This window comes from Oxyura jamaicensis, chromosome 6 (genome assembly GCF_011077185.1).
Source record: "Oxyura jamaicensis isolate SHBP4307 breed ruddy duck chromosome 6, BPBGC_Ojam_1.0, whole genome shotgun sequence".
NCBI classification, from domain to species: Eukaryota; Metazoa; Chordata; class Aves; order Anseriformes; family Anatidae; genus Oxyura; species Oxyura jamaicensis.
Window position 1 is genome coordinate 30387291 of NC_048898.1, and position 18262 is coordinate 30405552.

The 18262-nt window shown below is 38.8% G+C and overlaps 1 long non-coding RNA gene across 4 annotated transcripts in view; it reads left to right on the top strand.

The window, feature by feature from the left end:
- Positions 1-18262, top strand: part of LOC118169441 — a 127150-nt gene that overhangs the window by 28707 nt on the left and 80181 nt on the right. The window lies entirely within an intron of this gene.

Consider the following 18262-nt stretch of genomic DNA (forward strand, 5'->3'; position numbering starts at 1 on the left):
GTGAAAGGGACCGTGCTAGTAATATTCCATCAACAAAGCAAGGACATCCACCAAGAAAAACCTTTGCCAGGATCAATGAAAGAAAAATATTCCATGGAGTAAATCAAATAAGTGTACTTGCCACAAGACTTGCTATGGGTTGGACAGAAGTTCCTCAGTTGTTCCTGGTGTCAGTTTCAGGACAGCATGTACATAGATTTAATAACAAAGCATGCTAGTGTGGCTACTAAGAAGGAACCTCTTAATTTTTCTGTACATAAATATGAAAATAGAAGAAGATGGTTGACACAGGAAGAACAAAATATGCCAAAATATTAGCTACTTGTACAGACTATTTAATTATAACACATTTATTAGTGTTGTTTTCTGCAGTTTGTAGTCACTGTGAAGCCAGTTAAAAACATAAAAATGAGGTAAAGAGCTGTCCCAAAATGGGGGTGGTGGCCAGATAATGGCTGCACTTATTGCTGGCTTTCTTGGGGTATTGGTGTTCGTGCTTGTGCTGCAAAGTGGCTGGATTTTGATGACTGCATAAAGTGGCAATGTGATTAAACAAGTTTTAAAAGGCATCCATGGTGGTATTAGGATGTGAAACTTTCTATGCAGAGAATGAATCATAATAATTCAATTAAGTAGCTGAAGACTTAACCCCTGTAGCTTGCATAACATGTGTCTTGCTTGAACCTTCTTAAACAGTTTTTCCTTCAGTATAGTATTAGATAGATGACTTCTGTCTGGTCTGTAATTTCATCCTCTGTTATCTACACATTACAAGCCCAGGCAAACATCTTTATGTTCCCAAGGCTTCATCATTTTTCAGAGACCTTTTAAATATGCATATTTCATTGTTGTACTGTTTTAAAACCTCTCTTCAATCCCTCCTTTACCATACCTAATGTAAAGTAACTTGATAATATTTCAGCTGTTGGTAAACAGAGGCAATTGCTTATTGTGCACGTGGCTTCAGAAAACTCATGGCTAGATTAAAAAATGAAATACTTCTCATCTATTTTTATAACTTATGGAATTTAGCTTTGAGACTGATAGACAGTGAAATAGAAATATGATCCTATTTAGCTATTGACTACTTTCCTAGACTTGCCCTAGTTTTATTCGTAAAACTTGTGATGTTTTTCTCCTGGTGGTAATGTTTATTATAGAAGTAACCGGATTCAGAGTTCATGCATTAAAAGCATAATTGCTGTACCAATGATGTAGTTATTTTTTTAACCTTAGTACTTCTGACCTCAAACTGTTCTATATTGAAACTTGATTAAAAAATTAGATTAAAATAAATGTTGAATCCTTACTATATCTAAAATAATGAGATTTTATGTCAGCAGCTGGACACAGAATAGATACTTGTATTTTCCTTATTCCAGCAATAATTTAGTCATCAGCGTGCACTGCTACTCTTACTGCTCATTATGTGTGGGGAAACAGCTTTAGGGAGCTCTTCATCAGTGTTTAGGAATCATGAACTTAAGTTTTTCTGTATCAGAAGGGTGGCTTAGCAAAGAGGTATGTATATTATTGATTGATCTCAAATGAGCTTCCGTATATACCCTCTGGATTAACATCATTGCATTCTGAAATGTCGCTGTTATTACCCTGGATGCAGCACCAGCTGTCTCACCTGGTGCTGAGCGGTAGCTGGAACAACGACTTCAGAACTTCAGAGACTCGTGTCAGGACTGGGGAGATGTGATGTTGTGTGCGTGTCCAGAGCAAATGTTAGAGATGCTTTGGTGTGCTTGTCTGCTCAGGTACCTGCCTGGGGGGTGATTGGTGGTGCAGTCCTGCTGCTGCCTGTGCTGTGGGAGGGATGTGAAAGGGGCAGGAAGGGAAGCTCTTTATTTGTCCAGGCTGCCTGAGCACAGTAGGGCAAGGGGAGAACTTGACCCTGCAGCCCATGGTTAAACTTATTGGTCGTTGCACTGATAATTGCACAGGTGCTAGAGTGCTTTTTCTGGAGCCGCTCTTTGGTGCCTGTGTGAGTAAAGAATCAAAGCTGATGATATTTAGGGGCAACTAATTACTTTTAAGGGGTGGGAGGAAGGTGAGAGACATTACAGGTCCTCACACTATATGGTGATGCGCCTATGAAAGTGAGTTTAGAGGTGAAATACTAACTTTTCCTTTAAATATAAATATTAGGAATCATTCTAAATTCTGTTTAATATCTGTTCTAATTTATCCAGTTTTTGTTCTTATAAGCAACAACTTTATGCGGTCATTATTTTTTGTCATTGTAGAACTAGGCGTACAGCACACAATACATCATGTGCAATGGGTGGGAGGGAACTGATGAATGTACAGGCTGACTTTGTTGTGTTTAAAGCTGTTAAGTGTCTTGGCTTTTATGTGAAAATATTTTTCTTGGCTATTTGTGCTTTATTAGCTACAGAAGAAGTTGAAACTTACATAAAATGATTTATAACCTTTCACTTAACCCTCTAAAACATTATAAATAAGTCATTAAAATTAAATACTTTAAGCTCAATATAGGTGGCTAGCACTGAGCATTTCAGGGGCTTTCTTGAATGACAGTGGTGTCTGCCCAGACTGTGGGACAGGGCTATTTGGAGACCCAGGGCTACTGGAGCTGGGGAGGTGGGTGACAGGAGAGAGGTGGTTGCATGTTATTTTGTTGCTTTAAACGGGCTTAATTTTCTTTGTTTATTTTAAATTTATTTTGTGGAGAGCATGGCTCTTTGTATCATTTTTCATAGCTGTGCAGATTTCCTGTGCCTCAGGGCAGCAATTTTCTCTGCTTCAGAGAAGTCTTGGAGAACTTAAATGAGATGATAAATAAATATATTGGTTAGTCAGCCAAGATAAAGTGTAGGTCTTCTATTACATAATGTCTAGCTCCTTATTTTTATAAAAAATAAAGCAGAAGCATTTCAAATCATTTTAGGTTCTCTAGGGGAAGATGATGAGTTTTTAGGGGAAGGCAAATGCTTTGAGAGAAAATACCCTTTTCTTACAGTTGCCTAAATCATAATTTACAGTGGCAGCCATAAGTAACTTTCATGTATTTACTTTTAAGAGTTCTATAGATCAAACACTGTGATGAAAACATGACAACAATCATTAAGATTGGAGAACTTCATCCTGCATTTCAAAATCCTGACAAGAAACACAAAGCGGTTGAACCAATAGTCCTGCCGTATGTCAGAGCAAATGCAGTAATGCAAAAGTTTGAAACCCAGCAAAAGTCCAGAGGTCTAGATGCTTAAAGTGCTTAGCTGCCAAACGGAAGGAAAATAGGTTGGGTACGCAGTGGAATGGCATTAATCATCTCCACAGGTCTGCGGGAGAAAAAATAGAAGTGTTCAAGTGGGCTGTTAGGCATGATGGTTGTGCATCTGCCGCAGAAACGTGCCCCTGGGAGACCAGGGTAGGCACGTGTTACGCCAACTGGCTTGAAGCTTTAGGACCTGAGGACCGCTCCCCCAAGCCCCTGCAGATAATTTATTTTTCTGCATGTGTAGTAATCTTTGATTCTCTGATTCTCTCCCTTGAACATGTTCAGCTTTTGCTGGAGCTGCTGTGCAACTTTTAATATGTAGCATAGCATTTGCTAGGTGAGGTACAAGCTTTATGAAGAACCACCTCTTAATTTAAGCCTGCCAGCATAATCTGATGTCCCTAATTCTAATACTGAAGTGGCTGTCTGCAAAGAAACCATGCCCGGTCTCTCGTCGAATTCCAGATTTTGCATCCTCTTACTGTGGATCCCCCCAAGCATCCCTGCTCAAGGCTGATGAGCTCTAACTTCCCTAGCTGTTTCTTGTAAAGAAGCCTTTCTGTGCATTGACTGATCCTTTTTCTCCCTCTGAATCTTTTACAGTTATGTTATATACCCCCCTTATAATAGGGATGCACAGAAAGATGCAGACACTTCTGAGATTAACATTCTTAAATTGTGCATCTTCTCTTGGAAAGAAAACAACTTGTGTTGGTTTTACTCCCTTTGCTCGTGCTTGGAGGCTTCAGCTATATATATAACGGTGGCAGGTGCTTGTCAGCCTCACATATGCAGCTCGTGCAATACTCTTGTAAGCTAACAACTGATTCCAAGGCAGGATATTAATTTGTCTTCACATGACAACATGGGCATGTTGTTGTTTCAGGGACATTATAGCCACTTCTCGGCAAACTGTTTTATGGATAACTGTTCATTGGAGTCTTCATTAAAGACGTAAGTGAAGGACACTTAATCTTGTATTTACAAAAATAGAAACAGAGCATTTCAAGCAGTGTTGGAACCTGAGGGTGTGTGTGAAAATATTTGCAAAAGCAGGTGGCCTTCTTTAAATGCAGAATATTTTTAGCACTACTCAGTTAGGATGTGGGTAGGAGGTATGTGTATAAAGTGTACTCTACTCAGCCCTTAAAAACAATCAGCTCCAGTTCACTTGAACTTCTTGGATTGTATTTCCATTAAAGAAAGTGGAGGGGAAAAAAGTAAGAATTTTTCACAGAATTTATGAAAGAGCTTTTTATTTCTACAGTGTTAGAAAAAGCGTGTTGATTCTGCCTTTATCATTTTTTTTTTTTTTTGCTTTGCTACTGAAAAAAGCCCCAGGGGGGAAGGGGGAAAATCTGACATCAAAACATCACTCTTTTTTGACGAAGAATCAACTTTTTTTTTTTTTTTTAAAAAAAAAAAAAAAAAACAACCTAATCTTCAGTGCAGTGTTTTGATGAGCTTTTGTTTATCTTTAGCAAAGAACTTAAAATAATTGCAATCAGGCTCTGAACACCTAGACTGACCAGGCGCTGCGATCTCAGGAGGTGCAAGGGGCTGGAAGATGTGATTTAGGGGAGAGCACTTCAGCTGTGCCTAATTCCTCACCACCCTGGATGGCTCATCCAGTGCTGAAGGAACAGCAGTATATTTTCTGGCACTCTTCATGCCATTCTCAGCAATTGTTCCAGAGATTCCTGTTAGCACCCCCAGGGAGGCTGAGCAATGATTGAGCAGCGAGCTGCCTCAGGGTTGTGCAAGGCACTACTGCAGGGTTGAAGCTGGCTTTCAGCTGGGCAGAGCTTGCTCTGCCACTAATCAGGTCCTTTCACAGCAACTCCGCTTGCTTATTTTGAAGTGTCAGGCAGGGCACTTGCTCCTGAATGCTACAATTTTTGCTTCCAAAATGAGATGTTTTTTTTTTTTTTTTTTTTTTTTTATTTTATTTTTCCCCTACCTTCTCCCCCTTTACATCCTCCATGGCCTTTTCAACTGAATGCAGGATTCTGGCATGAAAACCACTCCTCTTGGGGAGCTTTGTTCAAAGTTGTTTTATCAGGACCACTGATTCTTCACAATGGAAAGTTTTTCGCAAACATGTGTTACTTTCATCCAGGCAAAAGTGTTGCAGGTCTAGACTGCTAAAACTTTTAAACATGTCCACACCAATAAGTGTATTTTGCTACACCAGCTCTCCCCTTTCCCATGGAAGACTGATTTATAGCAGTCCTGTTTTTCCACATCCTGGGGCAGTGCTGTGACAGCTGGGTTCTTACCAGTTCTGTGGTTGATCCGTATTGTAGGCTCACTTCTTGAAAGGCAAAAAATCAAACAAAAACCCCAACAACAACCTGAAAAATCAGAAACTTCTGCAAAAAGTCTTGTTTGTCTTTTGATTTGGAAGTGTGCACATGAATACAAATCACAAAAGTTAAAGGCAGGAAAAAAAATCAAAAGTCATGGATAATGGTACTTGTTGGGAATCACAGTTGGAATTGCTCTGATGATATCTAGAGCTGTAAGCAAGCTATGGCTTGTAATGAAATGTGTTCACACTATACACCTATTTCCAGAAGTTCCATAAAGTCAATATTTAACCATTACTTGAGTGCTTCTCTTAAAATAGATCTGGGAGGAGAGTTTTCTTTGAATAGAGGAATGGATACATGGTGGTTCTTCAACAGTAAAGGCTGCCATTCTCTGCTATATCTAGTCAGAGCAAGAAAGGGGTGTTCATTTTGCAGGCTAGCGGCCAGGTAGTGCTGACCTCAAGGTTCTAGCTAGTTAAATGCGTTTCTAATATGTTTAAGTTTCTTTGCTAAGTAGCTTAGTAGATTGTGGGGGTAAGTATGCAGTTGCTGGGCCTCTAAAGCACATGTCTTACACAACACAGTCCTTTTGCTCTTGTGGTCTGCGGAACAGTCTGTGTTGGGTCTGTCTGGGATGGAGTCACCTTTCCCTGCAGCAGCCCACACAGTGCTGTGCTCTGCACTCATAGCTGGAACAGCACTGGTATCACTCCAGTGTTGTGTCTATTGCTGCATAGTGCTGGCACAACATCAGAACTCCCTCCAAGCCCCCAAGAGCCAGCAGGCTGGGGGTGGGCAATTGATGGGGAGGGGACATCACCAGGGCAGCTGACCTAAACCAACCAAAGGGATATTCCATAACACCTGATGTCACACTCAGCAATAAAAGGGGGCCTCTCATGGGGGAGGGTCTCTCCTGAACAACCGGTACGTGTTTTGAGGCCCTGCTTCCCGGGACGTGGCTGAACATCGCTCGTTGATGGGAAGTAGAGAATAACTTCTTTTCCTTTCTCTCTGTGCTTCCACGTGGCCTTGTTTCTTTTGTTTCTTTTTCTCCCTATTCCCCTTCCCTTTAATTAAATCATTCTCATCTCAAACCTCAAGCTCTTTGTGTTGTCTTTTCTCCCCCTTCCTCTTTGAGGAGGGGAGGAGTGAGAGAGCAATTGTGGTGGAGCTCGGCTACCCACTTGAGTAAAACCATCACACAGTCCTGTTTCCACACGCTTAATGACTGACCGTTCAACAGGTACAAGAAAAATATGGAGTCCCTTTCTTAAGATATCTTACCTTCAGCTTTATGCTACCTGAGGCTGACTGCTGCTCACATCTTCTGTCCTGAAAGACAGAAATTTTGTATCCAGACTTTAAACTGCAATGGTAAAACACAGAGGATGAAGTCAGAGAGCTGGAATCACCTTGAATAATGGTGCTCCACAGAAATCACAGTGGGTGTTGCTCTTATGATAATAGATTTGCACACAGGAGTTGGGCTATAATGAAGTTTAGTGCTGTAGACCAGGGAATCTGATGTAATCAAGTTGATGGAACAAAACCAGATATTCAAGGGAGAGGCAATTAATCCTTCATTTAAGGACACTCAAATCAGCAAGGCGTCTAGCGTTAAGGATATAAATGAGTCTTTAATGTGGGCTTCACGATAGGTAACTCCTGCAGAGACATCTATCAACTGTATATAATGGTGATTTCTAACTCCCTGAGGAGTTAGAAACAACAGCTGACAATTTCTTAAGCTTTTGCTGCTAGTACTCACAGCAGGGCTAGTTTTCTACTCAAGGAGTAGGCCCAGCCCTTTAGAAGTTTGGCATCATGCTGTTTCTTCTCTTCTGAAGAAGGTAAAAGGTTAGCTCTAAGAAGAGATGTCTACAATGCCTGGCTCTCGTGTACACTGATAGGAGGTCCAACACAGGCTCCTGCATTCTATATAGTCTGGGAACCAATCTGAGGGGTGAGGCTGAGAACTTGGGAAAGCAAGTTACACATCTGTACCTGGAATCAGACCTAGGCACCCTGCCTTGAGGGAGAGCAGAGATGTCAGCACCATTAAGGTGAGGTGGTGGTTGTAAGTGTGTGGGCCAATAGCAGGTCCTTGCCAGACTTCTGATCCAGAGTAAAATGGAATGTGCCCACCATGAGTTACCAGGCAGATGGGAGTGCAGACATGCGCAGCTCAAGCTGCATGACCTTGATTAGGGAGGTCTTTCAGTCTCTGTCTTCCTACATCTCCAAAAGTAGCAACTAATGTCTATGCATGGACAATTTAGACAGTCTTTCTTGAGAAGTTGCTTCCAGGAAAGTTTTCTAATTTAATGCCACGTGTTGAGCTTTGCCATTCTGCTTGCCATTTCCACAGAATTGCACTGAAGAGAGGTTGTTCAGTAGAACATATTGACTTGGTCTTTAGTAATCTGCAGGCAAGCAGAGCACTGACCCTGGCTTTGAGGCAGGGGATGTAATAGGAATTTCTCTCATCCATCTTCATCTCTCCTCTGGGAAATTCCTAAAGGAGCTCTGGAGATTGATTACTAAAAACTTAATTTGGATAGAAAGTGCAAGTTACTCTGTGGTACTGATTAGCATGAAAAGGGTTTTATTAATCTTTTTTCATGCACTGTACATCCGGTGGTAAATTAAACCTTGAAGGTCATTAGTCATGGTGCTGAGGTTCTAATTGAACTTACCCATTTCCCAAAAAATGAAGTTGACAGCTGTCTCCCTTTTTCTCTGCCTGACCTTCTGGCTCTTCCCAAGAGGCCAGGTGCCTGATGTGTGTGCATGTGGCCAGAGCAGCGTGGGCAGTTGCACATCTGAGTAATCCCACTGAATGTGTAAACCTGAATGAATGTTTCCAGAAATGAGGCTCCTGTGAGATCCTTGGACAGGCTGGTGCAGATTTCTGAAAGTAAGGTCAGAATGAATTGTGCTGAATCTGTCTCGTTTTGAAAGGAATTAAAGGGGCAATTTATTGCATCCTACCTGAGTGATCTTCATCAGATAATGAATACAGAGTGAAATATTGGATATGTGAATGTTGTAATTAAATTACTTTTTGCACGTTAATGTAGCTGAAGATCATTACCTTTTTTCTTCCTTTGAATAATGAATAAGGATAAAGTGTTAAAATATTTCTAGATGTAGCTGAAAAAATCCCCCAATTTTTCAGTGTATTTACCTTGCTTAGATATTGAGAAGGAAAGTAATATCCTTGTTCTTGTAAAAGATGTCTCTTCTAGTGCTTTCTTTGCTATTAGAGGTGCAAAGGAAAAGTCTTTGATATTGATATTTCTAAGATTGAAGATAAAATCTGTCAATCTTGTGAATATTCGGTGCAAGGAGGAGTGGTCCTTTGTTTACTTAACCAAAAGAAGAGAACGGCTGATTGAAGGGAAGCAGAACTGCATGTGGTATAATTATGGATGTTTTGAGACATCCCTTTAAGAAGAAAATGCCTGATAAAGGTGGTCTCTTGTAATAGGTTTTGCTACTGAATGACTCTTTTTTCAACTGGAATGTTCTGTTTTTTCCATCTTAGTTTTGAGATTGGAATCTGTCATGTAGTTACAGACTTAACCAACCATTAAAAAGCCTGTTTAAGGAAAGAAAAAAGTCAATACCTGCTCTCAGCTATACATTTATAAAAACTAAAATCTATTACCCTTGCTTATTTCACTTCGTCGCCAGAACAAGGGACAGAATTCAGGAATTCAGCAGTCTGAGTGCAATGTGGACCATGAGATCAATGTCAGGTATCTAAATACCCTGCAAAAGTCAGTTAGTGTATTCGTGTGTGTATGGGGAACCACCCTATTTTTTTTTTTGTCAGGTAAATATGATTTTATTCTAGAAAAAAGCTGAAAAAAACTAGAGTTTATATCAATCTTTTTCTTCTAGATTCAGACCCACTCTGTTTTTTATTGGTAGCTTTCTGTATTCATGATTGATAGATATAATCAGTGTTTTGAAGAAAGGTATTTACTTCAGTGATGGACTAAGGTATGCTCTGTGACGAGAGCATTCACATTATTAAAAAAAAAAAATGTCAACAGAAGTGCTGCCCTATTTCTTGTATTTCTTGTTCTGCTCATTATAAGTATGGAGAGTAAATTATTCTGGCTTTCTTTTTAGTGTGATTTAGCACATTCAGGAACCTTATATCTCTTTTGCTCTTTTCATCTCTAAGCAGTCCCAGATCCTGAATAATTTGTTTTCACTGCAAAGGAATATGCAATAACTGTATTGCATAATGATACCCACAGAATGTTCTTCTGAAAGGATATCTTAACATGGGTATGACAGATTATATAAATAAGGAAGTATTTAATGGAACATGAGAAACTAAAAATTATATGTTAGGGCATAAATTTATGTATGTAATGACATGATATAATGGTGCAAACAACAACAACAATGAAGATTGGAACTGAAATGTGTCTCTTTACTTTCAGAACCTAAGAGGTGTTTTTGATGTCCAGGAAGGTCAAGGATAATTCCAAGGATGTCAGTTTCCAAAGTGTGACCTGTGGATTGATAGGATGTCAGAGAGGTGTATTCATGTCTTAAGGGTTCTCTTCATGGAGAAGATAAAAATATAATTCAGTGTTGAGTAAATTTTAAGGATGGAACAGATTAAACTAAACAATGGAACTAAAACAATGGAACGAAAGAGTCCTGTCACATAAGGAGGAGATTAAAAAGCAATAGCTCTGCCAGGGGGGGAAAACAAGCAGTGACTGTTGGACCAGTAACAGGAACTGGCATGGGATTTGGAGAAAATAGCCTAGACTGTAGGAGGAAAACCTTGGAGGAAGAATGACTAAGGAAATGACTAAGGAACCTTCCTGTGATACTGCCTGTGGTTTTTCCTTAATGAATAGGACCTCCAATTCAGAAACCATGCAATGCTCTGCTTTTTCTACTGGGAAGGTATTATCTGCTTTTTGTGACAGCTTTTGGACTCTTACAGATGTATATAGAGGTAGGCATTTGCATCCTGTTGGTTGAGGTGAAAATGTAATTATCTCCCATTCTTAGTTACTGGTACACTCTGATATAATTCACTAGTTTTGACTTAACCCAACAGAGAAGTAAAATGGGCTGAGGTGAATCGTATATGAGGCCAAAATGAAGACACAGGGCAGTGCGGCATGAAGTGATAATAAATGTTGCACCCAGCACAGCACCCTAGGAAAAACAATGAAAAAAGTTTCATGGGGATTTTGGACGTTTTTCTGTCAACTTCTTCCTTTTCAGCAAATTAAAAGTTGATTGCAAGAAAATAAGAAACTACACTTGCTTCTGAATGTTATTAAGAGAAGGCTTCAATTTCCTAGGGAAGAGAGAAACCAAGCATCAAAGTATAGCAGCATGACATTTCTTTTTATTTTTAATTCCTCATGTCACATTTTCATTGGGCACGTCAGAGAAAGCAGCAGGCAAGCTGTTTGTGCTTTAAAGTTGGAGAAATAGAAACTGCAGATTTAGATAATTCAACTTCAAGTAAATGTAAGATCAGCATAAAAGATGCTGTTTTGTGGGAGCCAGTAATGTCAGATAATCGAGTGTAGAAGCCCCACATTTCTGTTTAACTGCTTTTCTTCACTAGATCTCTTGAGGCTGCCAGCAGCAATCACTTTGTAAACCAGAAAAACACAATGGTAATTGGAAATTCACTTAAAAATGCATCTTTCAGAACAAAGCCAGGTATTCACATCCCAGAAAAAGTAGTTACCCAAACCTAATGGATTATGTTAAAAAGAATGAGCTGGCAGCTGGGATTAATCAAAGTGATAAGTGCTGAAGGAGCTTCGCTGAATGTTTGAGAAATAAAGTGTGTCATATTAGAGAGAGAGGAAAAAAAAAAAGAAAAAAGCCAAATCTACCACCACAAAAACAAACAAACAAAAAACCAACCAAACAACTGAAAACTAAAGTGAAAATTTAAAAGCTTCACAATCTAAGAAAAAAGGAGAGAGAGTCCTGGGGTGGGACTGATGCAGGAGCTGAGCCCTGAAAGCAGCAATCACAAGCTCTGTGCTGTGCAGAGGATACTCAGTGGAGAGCTACTGGTACAGACCTTGGTGGGCAATAGGGGACGTGCAGCACAGGCCATGTGGCACATGCAGCACAGCTGCTGGTGAGGATGCGGTCTCACATCTACTCAGTCCCATAAATGTGGAATTGCTTATTGGATGTCGAAGAGGTAAAGGAAGTAACCTTTTGTTATCCCATGAAGTAAAAACACTGCCACCACCAAAAACCAACCCCCTCTCCACCTTCAAAACCTATAACCCCACACCTGATCTATCCCTGCCATTCAGAAACCAGTGTAAATGTTTAAACCTCTGAATATTTATACCAAATTAAAAATAAAAGCATGAATTTATGGTGGTCCATGACACTAGTGGACTGTTTCCATCAATGCTTCTTTGCTTGGAGTTTAAATTTGAAGCTGAATATTTTCAGGTGAAGTATCAAAAGCTTCACCTGTTTTTCCTCACTTTTAGCCTTTGAAAAATAGAAGTCACATCTGATCTGCTTAGACTCTGCACTTCTACTGCTTTTGGCCTTACAGTGTTCCCACTTCACCTCTCTAGTGAAATCGCGTGCGGGATGTAAGAAAGCCTGTTCAGAGGAAAGATTGCCACAGGAGTACTGCTAATGCACACTTATGCAGTGTAAATATATGACATACAGGTTTTCTCTTTTAAAATATTTTTCTATTTTTCTAGGGATCCAAGAGAAGCTTGCAAATATAAACCAGGGGAGAGGCAGATTTGATGGCTTTGTACAGTTATAAGCCTTTATTGTTTTAAATTATTAGGAATGTGAGAAAATTCTCCTGATCTTTAAATAAACTAAATATTTTTATTCTCTTAAAGAGTTGATTTTTGAAGTTTGAGTTCTACTTTAATTTTCTAGGACTTGCCCAGGGCTTCAGCTATGTGTTGTGTTAATGAGAGATGAATACCTGCTGCCTGCTTTAGAGCAGTAGCTCTGATGTTGTGGACTGCATAGTCCTAAGTGTGTGGGAGAAGTTCTGTCTTCTAACCTGGAAGTATGGAGTGACATTCTAATAGTTTTTTCCATATTATGGGGGGCTTACATGGGTGTCTGCTAGAGGGGCAAAGCGCTGGAGCAACAACATTGCAGGGCTAGAACACTTGATGCTGCAGTTCTATCATGCAGAATTGTTCTGCTTTCCTTCCTTCAGAAGTCTTGTTTGTTCCAGATGTGTTCTGTTACAAAGACCCAAGGCTCTTGGGAACAACTCCTAATGGCCTTGGGAACTCCTCCTAATGGACGTGTATTCCACTATATGATAGGATAACTCGTCCATTTTACTGTGAGGTTGGCAAAGTTCCACACAGTGAATTCCCTTGACTCACTCCCAAAGTCTGAATGCTAAGTAGCTCACCCATTTTCAGAGTAGTTTTTTTTTTTTTTTTTTTTTTTTTTTGATTTACAAAGCAATTACAAATTCAGGCTCTGGGAATACGTTTGCTTTCATGAAAAACTAAAAAGCAAACAGGTTTCATAAATAGCTAAAAGGCATAAGTATGTTAGATTTCTAATTTATACAACTAACCTTACAAACACATTTTGTTAAGTCATGGATGAAAGCAGATATGTTAAACTGATCTGTCTCTGCAAAGAGTACATAAAGCAAATTAACTGTTTCTGCAAACCAAAGGTTGCTTTGTTATATAGATTAGTAGCCTCAAGTCTTTGGTCATGCCACATTTGCTACTAATAATCCATCAACTGCAGCCTAATTATACCTGGTGTATGTGAGACATTGTACCATGTTTTGTAGATGCTGAGCTTTATTATGAGCAGTTCAGAAGCAGATCAATCCTGGGCAACTCTGAACATTTCTTTTATGGATCTACTGCTAGTTGAGGTGTTATTCTGACTACTCAGCATGATGGGGTCATGTCACTTGGGGATCAGCTATGCTGTTTACTTTCCTCTCCGATTCCTATATGGAATCAGTATGTATGTGAGCTCTTGCAGCAGAGGGCTGTAGGATTTGTTTCTTTAAGTCTTAACTGCAGCTGCTGCTCATAAGTCCCAGTGTGACTGACATGATGTTTGTAGTATTTGCATATAATTTTAATAATGGTTGTGTGCTACAGTGCTGCTACATGTGCCAGGCTTGATCTGTGGTATAGTCATGTAAGCGGTTTCATGGCCTTTAGTGGGATCACTTGTGTGAGTAAAGAAAGGTCTGAACTACAAATTCACTTATTTTTTAAATTCAGATTTCACTGGAATTAAAGACAAAATACAACCTACGTGCACATGAGATCATTTTTTTGGGGCTTAACATTTATAACCGCTTATTGCTGAAAATGTGTCATCATTAGTTAAGGCATAATCAGAACAAAATACTGCCACTTTGTGGATATGGCACAATTGGCTTTAGCAAGCTGGTGTGAGGAAGGGTTTTTGTTGTGCTTCAGTAAGTTAAATTCATTTTTTCATTTAGGAAAATGAGCTGACAATTGGTCTTATGCATCTGGAATGCATTAAACATAACTTGTTGCAGGAGAGATTAGGCTGTATGGCAAGCAGGTTTTGGCTATCGAGCTCTACAGTCAGCTGCTGCCACTGCTGTGGGTCGTTAGGGAGCAGATCTGATTGGCATCATTACATTCAGCTTTGAGAAACCAGTTTTAGTGGATGGGTAGTATGTTAATAAGGATTGATACAGACTTTCCTGTACTTGTTTTGCTTGTGACCCCAGCTTGCAAAGGGGCATTTGGTGCCTATCTGGAAGCCACGTCTTGAAACATGCGCTTGTGTACGGCTGTAAGTACAGAACTAACCTCAGTCAGTCCCTGTCCTCCTTCCATCAGTATAAAGTTTCTTGCAGGTGAATTTTAGTATGTTATGAATATTAATCTTATTTGGGATGCTTCATGTGGGGGTTGCAAAGGTCCGCTACTGACTGGATCGCTGCTATTTCTCAGTCACTAAGGATGTAGGAAATCTGTCCTTGGCTGCAGCCCTCAGCCAAGCTGTTTACTCCCTTGAGAAATGTCAGTTTTTAATGCATATCATTGAAGTAAAATTTTCTGTCTTTTTCTATAAGCCCTGTGGCAAATGTTAAATGCATCATTCCGGGAGATGAATGTCTTTAGGAACTGAAAGTGAAACTTTTCTCATAACTCTTCATGAAGATTCAGTGAGATTGGCTTTGCTTCCTGGCCAGTGATCCTCGTTCTAGCAATGTGTTCTAAAGATGGTGTGGAAGGCACAGTAGCTTTACGTGTTGTCTGAAGAGAATTACAAATAGGGGCAAATACATACGTGTAAATGGAAAGTGCATTGAGCTGGTTTATATGTACTTCTGAGCCTTTTACGTATTTATTTTCTGACAGAAGGAGCATTGTTCAATACAGGCTCAGGCAGTACAGGCACCTGGGATTTTCTCTGGTTTCTCATTCTAATGTTCATTGAAGCTAGAACATGGAAAAACATTGCTGACTTGAGCTAGGGTGGGTAGTCTTTGGTGTAAGTTCTGTGGTTTTTCTTTGTCATTTGTGTTACAGAGAGATTTGATGGAGATCTAGAATATCCATTGTTTTTCTTTCCTTTTGGCTTTTCCTGTAATGGCCATGGTGAAAGAAGTATAATGCTGTTTTTTGTTGTTGTTGTTGTTTAAGTTAAAAATGGAGACGTAATGTTGATATTATTGCTTGTTTGAAAGTAGAACTTCATCTCTTGTTCCTCCTAGGAGATGACAGGAAAAAAAATAGATTTATGAAAAACATCCACTACTGATATAGTAGTCTACATGGATGTGATGATTGTGAGCATATATCCTTAGTGCCAAATCAACTCAGTTAATTAAATAAATAAATTGCATTCCAGTTGTTTACAGAAAATTATTTAATATGCCGTTGGATCAAACTCTTTCCTGGTTAGAACGCTGCCACAATACTTAGAGTTTAATAATAAAATAGAAAGTAATGATTTTTGCTTTAGGTATTCTGTGATAGTTAATTATCACACAAATACAGTTTGGATCTCTTAAGCAGGTAATCACCTCAATAAATGGGTCTTTTTTTTTTTTTTAACTTTTAAATGTTCATTTTTCAATGAATTTAGGACTTCTGTGTTATAAAGGCCCATCTTTGATCACCAAATATTTAATGTTTGAATTAATAAATGTCAGCAACCTACACCTAAGATTTTAATAATATTCAGAATTCAGAAGAGTTGGGTTAGTTGGATTTCATCATGTTCATGCATAAATCCTATTATAGTCACAGGAGCTGAGTCTGCGTGTATTTCCTCAGAAGGTAAAATATTCACATAAATGAAGCCAAGAAAATGAATCTGAATGCTGAGCAATTTCTAATTGCTTCATATAACACCATTAGGTTATTTTCCACAAATAAAAATGAATGGGGTTTGAAAGCACTTTGTTAAACATAACCAAATGTTTCAAATTTGAGAAATCTCTGATGTTCAGAAGTGATACATCTGGCATATGAGTGAACATAAGAACATGTGAATGGGTTATTATCTATGAGACAAAGTTTAATTCATTAAACTTGATTTTTTACATGAAGGAGACCAGTCAAAATTCGATGTGTTCCATGCTTTCAGTCAATTTAAAGCTATAATTCCTTCCGTTGCAAAGATAAGGAGGACCTTATCCTGTGCTTTTTCCCCTCTTTGTGTGTCTGTGTCCCATTGGATAGGATGTTTTTTTTTGCCAGACTTATTTATTTATTGTTTTTTTCAAGTGTCATGGGGCAATTGCAGCTCTTCCCTCTCAGAATGCACTTCTCAGGCAGGGTGGCTGCACAGCAAGTGAAGTCTGTTGGTCTGTGATAGCTATTGGGAAAGCCAAGAGATTTTAGTTGTCCTGTAGCCATTCAACTCCCAGTGAAATACTGCGCGTGAGTGTTTTTGGATTTCAGTATTATGGTGATGCAATCCACAGTAATGCTTAACACTGTGATAGACAGATGTAGATGATTATTTAAAATGTTTCTATAATTGCACTACCCAATTGCATTAGCTTATAAGCATCTACCGCTCAGCATAACTAATAGGAATTTTATGGGAAATCAATTAGGATGTGAAAGCATGTTCTCTACCTCTGATCATCTGGAAAGATAAGTATTCAGGGAAAGAAATTAAGGTTCTGGTATTTCAAACAAATTAGAAATGTTTCAGGAAGTGGATGTGAACTTTGTTTTTTATAAAACACCTGCTTAAACAAGAAAAAAATATTAAGTTAATGGAACTACAGATTAAATATCATGGAATGTTTTGGATAGCATGCTTCAGAGTACTGGTGATCTCGTGGTGTTCATAGAAAGGTGTTCATAGAAAGCTTTTCATTATTTGGATTAGTGCAATGGGTGCTCTGTGATTACACTGAGATGGTGTGTAGTGTAGAAATTCAGGCTTCTAAATAAGGTTAGAAAGTAAGGTTTACTTTTGTCAAATGACATGAATGCAAGTTTTCTTCTACCGCTAAGCAGATTTTTTTGAGTTTTTGGGCAGAAATGTAGGGGGATTTACAGGTATGAATTAGGAAGTAGGGCCCTGTAAGAGTAGGGGCTTTGTATATAAATTTATGACCATGGAAGTGAAAAGTTGACTATCTAAAGCCCGTGTTCTGTCAAAAAAAACAAACAGTATAGTCAGGTAATGGGTTCACTCTTGTGTTCAGTCCAAGTGATTTCTGAGGTATAAAATTTAAGAACAAACTGATGGGATTGTGATTTTGAGAATCTCAGCAGCCAGTCTGAGATTAGACTGAAATGGAACAGAGATTATTGTCAAATTCCTTAATTTAATTTCCACTGAGACAGGATTTTTTTTTTCCAGCCCCAAGGAACAATATACAAACCAGAACCACATGTCATAATATTTCTTGCCTGTTTTATTTTTAATATTAGCAATTGTCTTTCAGTTAAGATGTGCTACTGCGAGGTTTTCTTTCTTCATTTGATTATGCACTATTGAGTACTTTGTCAAGGTTTGCCTTGGTGCCAACACACAGAAAGGACAATATAGAGCAATAAGACATTTCATTGAAGTAGTTAACCTACCAATACCCCAAGTTAGGCCTTTAATATTCCAGTATTAAATATAGTTAGTGGTATTGCCTGATGGGTTAGTATTGTATTATTTCTACCACCAAGTCAAATAGGAAAACATGGTTTATATTGTAACTAGCAGTAATAAGAACAAATAATACAAATAAGAACAGTACAATTCACTGAAAGCGTGGGGCTTTTTGTGTTATGTTCTCATTGTTTGCAGTATCTTTAGTTTCCTTACAGTCCAGGTGCTTTTACTTGCTTCCTTTTATTTCCCTATATATCGCTATCTGAAAAAAAGATTCCAGGTCCTCATTATTTTAAGGTCCAACTTTTAAGATCTTAAAGTTGAGTAACTGAAGGTAAGCTAACAGCACTCTGATCAGTTCTGCAAATGCAGTTGTTCTGTAAGTTATCATTGCAACGCTTTTGATATAACCTAGGAGAGATGTGCGTCCCAAGCTTATCTTGTGCTACATATTCTGAATATATGTGGGAACTGACAAACTCAAGATTTTCCAGTCTCCAGAGGACACATTTATTTTCTGTAGCCTTGGTTAGAAATTCATCAGGTGAGGCTGTTATCTCTGCTCTTTTTTTTTTTTACCACT